The sequence below is a fragment of the Periplaneta americana genome, chromosome 14, assembly GCF_040183065.1.
Source record: "Periplaneta americana isolate PAMFEO1 chromosome 14, P.americana_PAMFEO1_priV1, whole genome shotgun sequence".
Classification (NCBI taxonomy): domain Eukaryota; kingdom Metazoa; phylum Arthropoda; class Insecta; order Blattodea; family Blattidae; genus Periplaneta; species Periplaneta americana.
In genome coordinates, this window is record NC_091130.1 from 10,401,834 (window position 1) to 10,415,030 (window position 13,197).

The 13,197-nt window shown below is 32.1% G+C and overlaps 1 protein-coding gene across 2 annotated transcripts in view; it reads left to right on the forward strand.

The window, feature by feature from the left end:
- The window catches only part of LOC138713136 (proton-coupled amino acid transporter-like protein pathetic), a 104,787-nt gene that overhangs the window by 67,727 nt on the left and 23,863 nt on the right, over positions 1–13,197 (forward strand). The gene's annotated exons all lie outside the window — the stretch shown is intronic.

Sequence of the window (13,197 nt, forward strand, 5' to 3'; positions counted from 1 at the left end):
ACTCTGAGAGAGGAACATAGGTTAAGGGTGTTTGAGAATAAGGTGCTTAGGAAAATATTTGGGGCTAAGCGGGATGAAGTTACAGGAGAATGGAGAAAGTTACACAACACAGAACTGCACGCATTGTATTTTTCACCTGACATAATTAGGAACATTAAATCCAGACGTTTGAGATGGGTAGGGCATGTAGCACGTATGGGCGAATCCAGAAATGCATATAGAGTGTTAGTTGGGAGACCGGAGGGAAAAAGACCTTTGGGGAGTCCGAGACGTAGATGGGAGGATAATATTAAAATGGATTTGAGGGAGGTGGGATATGATGATAGAGACTGGATTAATCTTGCACAGGATAGGGACCGATCGCGAGCTTATGTGAGGGCGGCAATGAACCTTCGGGTTCCTTAAAAGCCATTTGTAAGTAAGTATTATTATTATTATTATTATTATTATTATTATTATTATTATTATTATTGTCCACACCTGTGGAGTAACGGTCAGCGCGCCTGGCTGCGAAACCAGGTGGCCCGGGTTCGAATCCCGGTCGGGGCAAGTTACCTGGTTGAGGATTTTTCCGGGGTTTTCCTTCAACCCAATACGAGCAAATGCTGGGTAACTTTCGGTGCTGGACCCTGGACTTATTTCACCGGCATTATCACCTTCATATCATTCACACGCTAAATAACCTAGATGTTGATAAAGCGTCGTAAAATAACCCAATAAAATAAAAATTATTATTATTATTATTGTTATTATTATTATTATTATTATTATTATTATTATTATTATTATTATTATTATTATTATTATTATTATTATTATTTACTGTTTATGTTTCATTTTCAAAAACTGAATTATTATTGCATTTATATAAAAAAACGTAAAAAATAAGTAAAACAGCAAATATAATGAATTACAATAATTTGTACATTTCCCTTAAAAATTTTGTAATGTTCTTTCATATGCATTGGCGAAGTGACGAATACACATTCTGTGGTGATGATAATGATAAATGAAATTACAATGACGACGATGAAATGTTACATATGAAACAATTTTTATCTCAAAAAGAAAGCAAAAATGAGCAAAATTGTATTTAACTTTTGTAATTTTTATTCCAGTTTTCATGTCCGAAAATCTCGCGAAATCTAAATTTTCACAATTTTGTTTCTTTGCGGTACTTCTTTATGGTTCTGAGTTCAAAAACGTAATTCAGAAACGTGTCCATACTTTGGAATTGAATTTTTCTTCCATAAATCATAGTTGAAGTTATTTTGGTTATTAGTTTCAAATAGTCTCATTTCAATAGAAAATATTTATTGATTTCAGACTGAAAGAAGTACGATTTTGTTTCAATAGTTTATTCATGCAAAAGAAAACCGTAACTATTATTACTATTATTATTATTATTATTATTATTATTATTATTATTATTATTACTATTATTATTTAATCTCACTGCCATTTTCTATCATTCATTCTCATCATCATTTGTTGATTTGTTTGTTTCTTGTGCTAAACAGTAATTGGCCTTGTGCTGTTGTTTTGCACGTTAATATCCTAAATAAATAAATAAATAAATAAATCATTATTATTATCATTATTCTTATTATTATTATTATTATTATTATTATTATTATTATCATTATTATTATTATTATTATTATTATTATTATTATTATTATTATTATTATTATTATTACGTTTTCTGATCTCTTAAATGTAAAAGCACAGTCGTTTGTTTCAATAAAACTATATGAAAATATGTTATTTATGAAAAACAAATTTGCAGATGTGGCAAAATCCATTAAGAGTTTAGAAAGGACAAATGAGCCATTCGGAGCATAAGTGGTGTAAGTCAAAATTGGGTAATGAGGTTTAAAGTAAAAATTCTGTAAAATACAGTGCAAAGTAGCAATTAATATGGCCTTCTTGCTATCCAATGACTACTAATAGTTTAAATAAATTGAATATTAATTGCTACTTTGCGCTGTATTTTACAGAATGTTTACTTTAACCCTCATTACCCATTCTTGACTTACACCACTTCTGCTCTGAACGGCTCAAATAAGTCACAAGAAAGATATTCAGATTTAACTCTCAGATTGCTGTCGAACTTGATTTACAGTAATTCTCAATATGGTAAATTGAACCGATGAAATAATAAATCCTTAATTATCTGTAATGTCCAGACATTCACATTGTTCATGACAAAAACAGCAACTCGTTGCTTTTGGACAGGGATGGACAAAGTTATTTACAGGAGGAACAAATAAAATACCGATTTTAGAGGCTCAAAGACCTTTATTCGTTAATTTTTCTTTATTATTCAATAGTTCTGATTAAGATTCTGGCTGATAACGTACAGTTCCCCCCCCCCCACCCTAAAGGGGCTCACCTGAATTTTCTAACAGAAAAAGAAATGGCCCGCCGAAGTTCCAGATTCAACGCATTGCGCATGCGCAGTGGTACATACGAGATCGCTTTGGGAGTTATTGAAATTCATTTTATGTCGATTGTTGTCGTAACCCGAAAAACATTTGAAAAGATGCGATGAAAATGTATCAATTTTTTTTATAATAGATGTATATTTATTGATCGGCATTAAAATACAATAATGCTAAACGAAATTAACCTGCATAACATAATTAATTAGGCTGTAGGCGTAGCGCGTCAAAAAATAAAAAAAAAAATATCTAAAGATGTGTTATCGTCTGATTTCTTCACTACACGTCAGTTGCAGATCTCGGATTATATCTCTGCCTTCGTGCAACGTCACGTTTGTGGTAGGGAGGAAGGGGGAAGGAGATAAGTTCGCAATGCTTTTAAACGCTCTGTCGCCAACGGTAAGATAAGCCGTTGAAATTTACCGGTCACCCACCGCAGAGATATAATCCAAGATCTGTAGTTAACCAAGAACAGATAATGGAGGAAATTTGAGTGCGTGAGGGCATACTGTATGTTCAAATGCTCTTGCTTTTATTTGTAAAATATGGATACAAAAATTTATTTATTTAATTTATTTGTTTAATTAATACAAATAATTATTTAAATTTGTGTATTTAATTAATTATTAATAATAATCAGTTATTTATTTTTCTACTTTATTTATTTCAATAATTAATGTGTTCTTTATTTGATTTATTTATATTATTTGTTCGCTTTATTTGATTTACTTACTATATTAATTTAATTTATATTTTATTAATTTAATTAATTTACTGAATGTATTTATGTAATTTATTTATCTTATTTATTTAATTTTTTCTATCTATTTATTAAATTTATTTTATTTATGTATTTAATTTATGTATTTATTCTATTTATTTATTAATTTATTCACTTATTTATTCATTTATTTATTCATTTATTCACTTATTTATTTATTCACTTATATATTTATTTGTTCACTTATTTATTTATTTGCTTATTTATTTATTTATTTATTCACTTATTTATTTATTCATTTATTCACTTATTTATTTATTTATTTATTCACTTATTTATTTATTTATTTATTCATTTATTCACTTATTTATTTATTTATTCATTTATTCACTTATTTATTTATTTATTTATTCACTTATTTATTTATTTATTCATTTATTTATTCATTCATTTATTCACTTATTTATTCATTTATTCACTTATTTATTCATTTATTCACTTATTTATATATTTATTTATTTATTCATTTATTTATTCATTTATTGATTTATTCATTTATTCATTTCCTCAGAAAATATCACGATTTAATTATACAATCAAAATTACTCACGAAACACATGTCCGACAAAGTGAAAAATTGCAACAAATCATCATTACGAATCTACGAGCATAAATATTATAAGCATCATCATGACCGTCTAATCACATTGACTGCAGATAGAAGAGTGATGCACTGTAATGCTTTGTGAAAAAGAAAGACGTAGAGAATTTATATTATTATAAAAAAATGTAAACCTCTTAAAATGTTGAGGGGCATTTATTAGAAAATGTGAACTGAATATAAAAAGAAGAAGAAGAAGAAGAAAAAGAAAAAGAAGAAGGAAAAATTTCTACGCTCTCTCAGGAATATACCAGCACGTAGAATACGCCACCCAATTTCGGAAATCAAACTGGCCTATAGTTGTTTTGGTTCGAATGTTTTATTTACGTTTCGGTTTACAAAATATATAGAATATGGATCTATGATAAGAGAAGTAATTAATGAAGATCATATTGAATAATTAATTTCTCTTCATATGGAATGGTTGCAAAGATCTATAGCTCCTCTCGATGCTGAGATATTACTAAGAAAGGCCGTGCAGTACAATTTGTACTCATATTCGAGGCCCTATTTCCTGGGCGTAGTCATACAAGTTACCAACATTGTTTTGTGGCCTACCTACTAAAAACACCAGCATTCGGCTTATGTCTTGCTATAGTAAGCATTCTGGCATATGTTGTTTCACCACGGATTCCGGAACTGGTGCCCATACTCGATGCGGAGAAAGATATACTTTCTACGTCGAAAAGAATGTAAAGCTGTTAAAGTATTGAAGGAAATTTAGTCGGAAATGTGAATTTAATATTTAAAATAAAAGAAAAAAGAAAGTCGGCTAAAATTTCCGCTATGCGAAGGCCATATGATGATTCACGGCGACATGGATACTTGCGTCTGCTGTGAATTCCGGCTTTTTGTATTGCAGGTGGCCTTGGTGACGACAGCGCAGGAATTGTTGAGCAATTTAGGAATTCGGGCTCGTTTTGATAAAGTTGTTTAATGATTGTAAAAGCAACAGCCAATTCGAATATTTGCAGTGATATTTTTAATGAAATCTATTATTTTATACTCGGCATTCGAGTTAAAAGGAAAGTTGTTGAGAAATGACGAATAAAGCTGAAAGAAGCAGGATACTGTATTAAAACTGAAACAATTTCCCGCAAACTAACAAGACCTTTTACGTGTACAAGGCAATGTTGCTATTACGAAAAGCACAGGATCATAGTACTATAATGTGTAAGTTAACAAAATAATAATAATAATAATAATAATAATAATAATGATAATAATAATAATAATAATAATAATAATAATAATAATAATAATAATAATAATAATAATAATAATAAAACAGTGGCAGTACCAGCGGTGGTAAGGTTTGTAAAACGCAAGATGCATTTTTTATTTGCAAATTATTTTGTGCGAGATCGTGCGTATTTGCTTGGTTTCCGCACAAAACCAATCCGCGGAAAGTCTAAAATTCCACATTCAGTATTCCCAACCTAACACACATAACAATTTCCCTCTTCTTACCGCTTAAGTGACATATTGATTTTACTGCTTTAAGCTTTTAACATATTATTTTTAGAGACGTTCAATATAGTAATAATTATAAATTGGAAACTTACCACTGCAATTTCACCTAAATTGCACTGTTAATTATTGTTTTTAAATATTTGCAAAAATTAAGTAAACTCTACAACTCCACTAAAGTTACTGCATTCGTGATGCAAGTAACATTAAGGAAGCCGTGAAAAAATCAACAAGATTCCTGACTCATCATAGACTGGGGGGGGGGGGGAAAGACGTATATCACGGCCTGCTGGAGTATAGTAAACACAGAAAACATTTTAAAGCAACAATGTTGAAGATAGATATTTTTGTTTTGCAAATTTACCGTCATTGAACAGAAACCAAGATGGAGATTTCATTGCAACTAATTAGAAATTCTTCTTTGAGGTATGTAATAAACGATCTTCGCACAAAATAATGTACGATACACGAGCGGTATGTTTTCTTTAAATTCTCGGAAATTAAAAACGCTCAACTACGTTTCGCTTTTTCAAACTTTTTCTCGAACATGAAAACTTCAACATACCGCTCTTGTAACGCATATTACTATTTTTTATTCATCATCATCATTATCCTTCACGAATTAGGCCTCTCTAGACCTGTTTCGGCCCCATCTAGCAGTATTCTTAAAGGTCTTCCTGGTCGACGATGTCCTCTAGGTTTATATTGCATCATAATTTTTGGGATTCTTGAATTTTCCATTCTTCTCACATGATCTAGCCATTTGAATTTGTATCTGCTGATTTTTTCTTCTACTGACTCTACTTCTAATTGTTCTAAAATTTCTTCATTCTTTTTTCGGTCTAAAAGAGTATATCCTGCTGTCCTCCTCAAAAATTTCATTTCCGTTGCTTTGATTCTGTTCATGTCTTTTTTCTTTAATGTCCAAATCTCGCTTCCGTATAAAAGGGAGGGTAATGCTAGTGTATTATATATTTTTGTTCTTGTAGATTTTTGTACTAATTTAGCTTTTAATGTGTTGTTTATTATTCCTAGAATTTGTGTAAATTTGGTAATTTTCTTGTTCACATCTTTTTCATTTTGATAAGATATTTCACAACCCAGATAATTGAAATTTTGCACTTGTTCGAGGCATTGGTTATTGTGTATTATCTTACTTCTGACTGGGTCTTGTCCTAAAAATGCCATTACTTTTGATTTTTGTGCTGAAATTTCCATCCCAAAATCTTTTAATATTTTATTTAATGTATACAATCCTCTTTGTAAATTATTCTCTGAATTGGAAATTATGACTTGATCATCGGCATAGAGTAAGGTATTTAATGTTAAAGCACTGGTTATTTTGATTCCTGATGTGTAGATTTGGTTCCATTTTAAAATAATTTCATTTATATAAATATTAAATAAAGTTGGTGATAGTGGACAATCTTGTCGAACTCCATTATTAACTAATTTTCTTTCGGATATACAGTTATTTATTTTGACACTTATTTTGCTGTCTGTGTAGATAACAGAAACAAAAAAGAAACTAAAAGGCACAACTGAAACAAAAACTACTTTTTAATGTAAAGCTTTTTATGAACTTCGCTACAAATCATTCAGATTTTCTCGCAATATTAATATTACTAGCCGTACCCGTGCGCTCCGCTGCACCTGTTAGAAATAAATATAAAGTAATTACATAATTAAAATAGGACGTTTGATCCAGGGAACAACTTTTACAACAGCGCAAGATAATCTGCTTCGCTCATTACCCAATTTTTTTTTGCATTGCATTTATTGCATATACTGTATATTTTATGTATTTTAACACGATTCAATTGAGCATAGTTAAAATTTGAATTATAAAATAATGGATTGCTAAGCTAACGTGCTATTACTGCATACTAAACTAATACACTCTCGTTGTTCGTTAATTCTCTGAGATAAAAATGAATGTATACATAAAATTATTTTAGGAAATACATGAAACGAATGTACAGAATAGCCTATCAAGTTTTCTGTGCATAAGAAGCTATTTTAATCTTACCTGTCCTCAATTCATTCAGACATTACTGTAATAACATTATAGCATTATGTCCATCTAGAGAAACTACACTTTCCAATGGTGAAATAATAATTAATAATACAAATCGGTTAATTTAGCTTCCGATATTACTTCTTACAAACACAGAAACATTGTCTGTAGGCTATGTTTAATAGCTTTCGATTGTTGATGTCCAAGGCCCCTGTTTCGATTGTTGTTGTCCAAGGCCCCTTATAGACGAAGTCATTTGTTATTTCATTGCACCGTTTTAGATGGCGTTATTTTAATTTTAAAACTCATTTATCTCATTAAATATCAGTCCTATCAAACTTTTGTAAAGAATAAAACTTATAGGAAATCATTTTTAAAGAAACTTTTGTTATGTAACATTTTTCACAAAAATCAATAATAAGCGAGATATTTCGATTTATTTAATTCAGGCCCCCTTATAACCCCCCTTTTAAATAAAGTATTTTGCCATATAGCCAATCCCCTTTTTAGAAGAATCGTTTTCATTGTTTTTGAACCTGAAGCCTTTTCAGAAATATTAAGATACATTTTAAACGTCGTCCCCGGTGACATTTTCCAATGAATCTGTTATTCAGACAACACGAACCTCATTAACTTCGCGCCTTCTTGCTGTTAGATATATGTTCGGAATGCTAATGAGTAATAACAAAGCCTTGTCAGCTTGTCATTAACGTATTTGAGCCGAGTGCATTGTTCAATAATTATTGTCGCCCTTGTGCTCTGACATTACAAGTTTCCTGTTACGTCACCTTGTCCCAGAAGGCCATCGTTCACACCTGGCACATGTCAGAAGATGTGCTACAGTTCAAGGTAGTCTATTGTACAGAATTTTACATAAGAATGTCTAACCTGCTTGATATATCTTGTTTAAATGGTCTGATTTCAGGCAATAACATTAACTCTCAGTTAATCTGAACTTAGAATTTTGGTTGTAGATATATATTAATCCAAAATAATTACGTTTTTTTCGTCTTCATAAAATCAAATCTACTCAGTTCAAGCTGGTTAAGATTGTTGTAACAAAAGCTAAATTGAGGAGCTTATTTTTTAAAAACGACACTTTTCCATTCCCATAACTCTGGGAAATCACGAAAAACGTATTTAGGACTAAAATTTCTTACCAGCTATAGTCCGGATCAGTTTACTTAATACCGTAAGGGTGAAACCTAACCATTTTCCCCCTATTACTACATATGCTAGTGGATTATAGTGATTTTCTAGCTCTCAGGTTGAATTTTCTTTTGCCAACTTCGTGTCGAATTTCGGGTACTGACAAATACTACAACTGGCAGTTATTTTCTAACTGTTATGTTGGCAGAAATAATTTCGGTTTACAGTAAAGCAAACTGATGAAAATGCAAGTAAATAAATACATTTTTAGGTTAGGTCTCGTGAATCGGAAACTTTTTAACCAAAGCAATAAATTTCATGTTGCCTGACAAAATAAATTGTAATATTGGATCATACTAATCCTAATTACCAACATAATATGCGAGAAATCCAGGAGGAAAATATACCATTTCATAAATAAATTATGGCGTGATTTATAACAATTGTTGTGATAAATATGTGAGAAAATGTAATTTTGTAGCAAAAAAATCGAAAAAAAATCTGTGCGAAGCAACTATGGAATTCACAACACATTTTTAGCTTCAGAATATTATTATTTTAATGTACCGAAGTACATGTGATATTTCCATGCAGATATTCTGCGTCATCATACGATGAAAGAGTAATGGAACGGAGAAAAATTCTCTGCGGCGCCGGGATTTGAACCCGGGTTTTCAGCTCTACGTGCTGATGCTTTATCCACTAAGCCACACCGGATACAACTCCGACGCCGGTTAGAATCGTCTCAGGTTAAGCTCCAACTCTTGGGTTCCCTCTAGTGGCCGCCCTCTGCACTACGTCATAGACGTCTATGAACGCAGGACCGAAGTCCACACATGTGCTGAGGTGCACTCGATATGAGTGACTAGTTGGCCGGGATCCGATTAGCTAATTAAAGAAATGATACTCCTGAATAGTTCATTCTTTATTTGTAATATTCTTTCACCCTTAAAGCTCAAGAATAATGGTATTTTACAAACAACTTCAAATCAGTGTAACTTTGAAAATTTTGAGATTAGGACAAATGTTTATATGACAGTTTTTGCTCAGAATGTCTTCGGAAATAAACTCTGTAAGTGACGGTAAATCCTCGTGAATCACTCTGTATAGTACTTTAAAAAGTACTTTTTGTGTTTAAAACGTAAGGGAATGTCATAAAGCAGAATAGCAAGCAAATAGAAAATTTATCTCGTATACTTACATCAGTAGCAGATAAGAGATAATTGGACCTAAATTGCTGTAGTGATAGTATTATCTGAAGAGTGTAGGTAGTCTATCTTTGCCAAGTATTGAATGTGATAAATACTGCCAGTATAATTGACATGAAATCCTTGAATTTCAAGTATTAAGTATTGTTATTTGAAAATTGAAATATTTGTGATATATCATTATGATTTATGACTATTTATTTATAAATTAACAATACTTCACGTTAAATAATATAGAATAGAATAGAAGTTTTATTTTCGCTGGCAGACTTAAGGCCATAAGGCCTTCTCTTCCACTTAACCAGCCTTAATCAATACAATAGTGACATACATATATACATTATAAATATTTACACTACACTTAAAATATTCTCCAGCAATATTCTTCAGTTAAGTTTTAACGACTAGTACATGTTTATTTAAATTGAGATAAAACCTGTAAGATAAAGTAATAACTTAATTTATGAGCTAATGTAATTCAATTCAGTCAATATGCAATATGTAAAGAACTATAAGTTGAGATAGCTAGTTGGTTAAAATGATGAAAATTAATATAATATAAGTTTACTAGAACTATGTTATAGGGAGCAAAATGTAAATCTAAAATATATTGATATAATGAGAATATTAATGTAATGAAATTTTGCCGTTAGAGGTTTTGTGTTCTATTTAGAGAAATTAATGGTAATAATAAGAATGGATAGATGTTAGTTTCATTATAAGTAACAAATATTAATCAGTAATTAATCTGTTAAGTAAGAATTTATGTAATTTTTTTCTAAATTAAATTATTGTCCAACAACCCCTTACATCACTCGGTAGCGAGTTCCAATTTCTAGCAACTGAAACTGTATAGGATGAAGAATATAAAGATGTCTTGTGGTAGGGAATAATGAGTAAATTGTTATGATGAGACCTGGTACTTAGCTGATGATATGCGGATAAATTTTGAAAAAGAGAAGCCAAATAGATTGGGGTAGCGGTGCGCAGAATTTGAAATAAGAGAATGCAGGGCTCGTCGATCGCTTAGCCTTAACGAAGACAGAGTTTGGAAAGACGGGGAAACATGATCATACTTACGAATATTACAAATATAACGGACGCACGCATTATGCACACGTTGTAGCCTGCTGCTCAAATTTGCATTTAGGCTACTTAATATAACATCGCAGTAGTCGAAGTGTGGCATCACGAGTGTTTGTACAAGGATTAATTTTAATTTATCAGGAAGAAAGTGCTTCAGTCGCTTTAATGAGTGAATAATAGAAAATATAGTATATTCTTTATGCTCGACCATGCCGAAATGTAGTAATTATACACCTGTTAGCAGTCCTTTAATGCATGACATTAAAGTACACTTACTCATTAAAGTTCAGGTGTTCAGCCAATCACAAGTCAGCTTTGTACCGTTATATCGATTATGCAATCGAAAGACAATTAGCGAAAAGTCACGGAGGCTGGAAATCCAATACTGTCGCAGAAGGTTATGTTCTGTTACTATAATAATTAGCGTTAATTGTAAATAATATTCAAATAAATTCAAGTTGTCATCTCGTTTTTCACTTCTAAATCAATTTCCAGTTTATATCAGAGTAATCCTCATCTTATTCTCTGCCAAGGTCAATGACATTCGGCCTCGGAAAAAATCAATACTTTCGCGTCTGCACACATCTCGCAATTCAGGTCAGTTCGCACATAACCATAAGAAGACCTAATTTTAAATAATTTCAAGTTAGAAATATGGTCGAGCATAAAAAGTCGTATGAAACTTGCCTATAATGGTAATTAAGACGCTCGTATGAAAATTATGAAACCCGCTTGCGCTCGTTTCATAAACAATCATACTTGTGTCTTAATTACTACCATTATAGGCTCGTTGCATAATGTACTATTTAAAGGAAAACCTTATGTACTATACTTGAATTATATTGTGTCACGAAGCATTGGAAGAAAGAAAGAAATACTGGTACATAAATACATAGGCTATAACTTACAAACAAACAAAAAAACAAAAAAGTAATTATTTTCTAAGCTTCCATTTCATTGCTCATATATTACAACAAAAATGTGTATAATGTCAAAACACATTACAATTTATTTACTACTGATAATAATTATTGTGCATGAGGTATCCCAGGCACTTCAAAAGAACAAAGGAAGAGACTAGTAAAGTGCTTGGTGTGGAGTGTAGCATTGTATAGGGCAGAAACATGGACATTACAAAGTAAAGAGAAGCGACTAGAAACATTTGAAATGTGGATATGGGGTAGGAAGGAGCGTGTGAAATGGAATAAGAAATAAAGCTGTGTTGGAAAGAGAGGGTGAAGAGAGAATGATGCTGAAACTGATTAGGAAGAGGAAAAGAAATTGGTTGGGTCACTGGCTGAGAAGAAACTGCCTACTGAAGGATTCACTGGAAGGAATGGTGAACGGGAGAAGAGTTCGGGAACGAAGAAGATGTCACATGATAGACGACATTAAGATGAATGGATTATAGGCGGAGACAAAGAGGAAGGCAGAAAATAGGAAAGACTGGAGAATACTGGGTTTGCAGTGAAAGACCTGCCATTGGGCAGAACACTATGAATGAATAGTACCGCATTCTTGACACTGACCAAATCGTCAGTTCGTAATCTTAATCACGAAGGAAATTTTCTAAGTTCCTTGGCATTGTCCTCGGCAGCCCTTGCATGGATCATTATCAATTTATGTTGCAAATCGCACTATCAAATCTACGTAGTCTGTTGTATAGGCCTTGAACAGTCACTGATTAGCAGATAGCGCGAAATTGATTGCTCTGTGACGACTTATCAGTTAATCGGATAACAATCTGCCAATAATTAATTGAATTGTGCAATTCTTTCATCAGGAAGATAATTACTTACACCGTGATTACCTAATTAATCAGAACGATGAATTATAGGCTTATGTCAGATAGTACAGACCGATTATTTAGTCCTGACAGCTCGATGACGCGAAAGAGGGGAAGTAATAAGAGTAGTGGAGAGCTTCGGAGTAGAGATAAGGGCGAGGGATCAGTAAAGGAATGCAGTACAGCTTAACTGTACTGGAAACATACCGCTCTACCGCTCGCATGACATCCGATCGCTCTGACTGCAAGCGACTGACTAATCCAAGCACCCCTTGGAGTAATTAAATGGACTCTCCTGACCCAGGCGCACATTGCCGCCGACTGTCGGGACTAAATAATCGTACTTATACAAATACCATGTCTGTGAGGCTCTAGTCCAGGCTTCCATTCCTATTGCTGACAATAAGTCTCTTTCCAACTGCAGAAAATTGTCAAAGATGACTTTGATGAGAGATAGCGATAACGGATCAGTAATGGAATGAAATTGTAGGAGAAATTTACGCTCGTGTGGCTTAGATTGAGGATTTCAGAGAAATCGTTGAACTAATGAAGTTTCACAGCTCTGCAAGTTCTTTTCCAAGTTGCCCTTGACATTCTTACTTTGTCTTAGAATCAGTAGACCGTAGACGATGAAGTGTACGGGTATTTAATTGTT